Here is a 1426-nt window from a genome sequence, read left to right on the forward strand (position 1 = left end):
TTGAACGTGGATCTCCGAGACTGAGAGCGACAGAGTCTCCTCATTCAGCACACGGGACCTCATCAAGGATTTTATAAGGGCGTGAGTGAGATTGAAGGCAAATGAGACTTGATTCCTGAGGTCTAGTTCCATTGATAGATGGTGGCTTGCCTCTGGATAGACAGCTGCATCTGCAGTAGTTAACATCCTCCCTGGGGAAAAAATATTATACGTATCAAGGAGAGATACAGTTCTTTATCGTTTCTCTTACTAGCTCCCTTTATAGGACTGTTCTGGCATGGTGACCTGAATGAAGGTCAATGAGGGACTTTCCGGTCACAGGTCTGCCAGGAAATATAGCTACCCCTTCCTAAAAAAATGTAGTTAAGTAGAAACCACTAAAGAAAAAGAAAAAAAAACAGAGGGCGAACTTCTTTGACCAAACTAAGATCCATGTAAGTAAGAACTTGGCTTGGTGGTGATTTATTGTCCATTGTCCTATGTTGCTATGTAACATGATAATACACCTTAGGTATTTGACTTTTGGGAGTCAGCCCTTGGCACTGAGAGTTTTCATGACACCACGAGTCTAGCACCAATGTTTTTTGTTAGTGGCAGCAAAAAAAAAACCAAGTCAACAGTGGAAAGGAAATTCTTATTAAAAGTTATTAGGAAGCTACTATCTTTCATCTTGAAATATTTGCTGTTAGTGTGGTATTTTGGAGGAGAATTGGTACTAGGAGGAGGCTGTGTCCACTTTTTCTTCCACAAGGCTATACAAGATTTGATGCAAAGTAGGTAAAGTGATTGCCTTTATAAGGCCAGCTTCTCAGAAAGTAGACAGGCTTTCAAATAATACAGAAAACCTTAACATTTTGCAGCCTTTGCAGTTTTCTACTCCCCCTTTTCAAGCAAAACAGAACACTGCCAGGTTGCTATTCCATGCAATTGCCCGTCACATGTAGCTTATCCCGGAGGTCTTATTCGCAATCTATAACAGCAATCTTAAAGGCATTACATTTCTCAATAAATTAGAAAAATAAAGGAGAAAACACAACCTTCAGAATACTGCTGCGCCTCTAAAAATGTACCCATAGGGGAGGGGGAATTCACCTCAGAGAAAAATTCACTTCAGTGAACAGGCATTAGAACTTCGCTCATGGGCTAAACTAGATTTCCTTCAGCAATCCCAGTATACAGAGGAGAACAAAGATTAAATGATGGCTTCAGTTCACTAAGTATTGGCCAACTTCCTCCCCTACAGCTGTGGCACTGGCAGCTGTTTGTTTGGTTACCTACCAAGGATTGCCAAGATGCTGTTGCCAGCAGAGGAAGGAGTTTCATGGCCTTCCTTTGTTTCTCTGTTTATGACTTGGATCATTCTCTCGGCAGCCTCCAGCACCTGGGCCCAAGATTCAAGGCTGACTTCTTCTGGGAATGCCTGGTT

This window comes from Euleptes europaea, chromosome 1 (genome assembly GCF_029931775.1).
Source record: "Euleptes europaea isolate rEulEur1 chromosome 1, rEulEur1.hap1, whole genome shotgun sequence".
Taxonomy (NCBI): Eukaryota; Metazoa; Chordata; class Lepidosauria; order Squamata; family Sphaerodactylidae; genus Euleptes; species Euleptes europaea.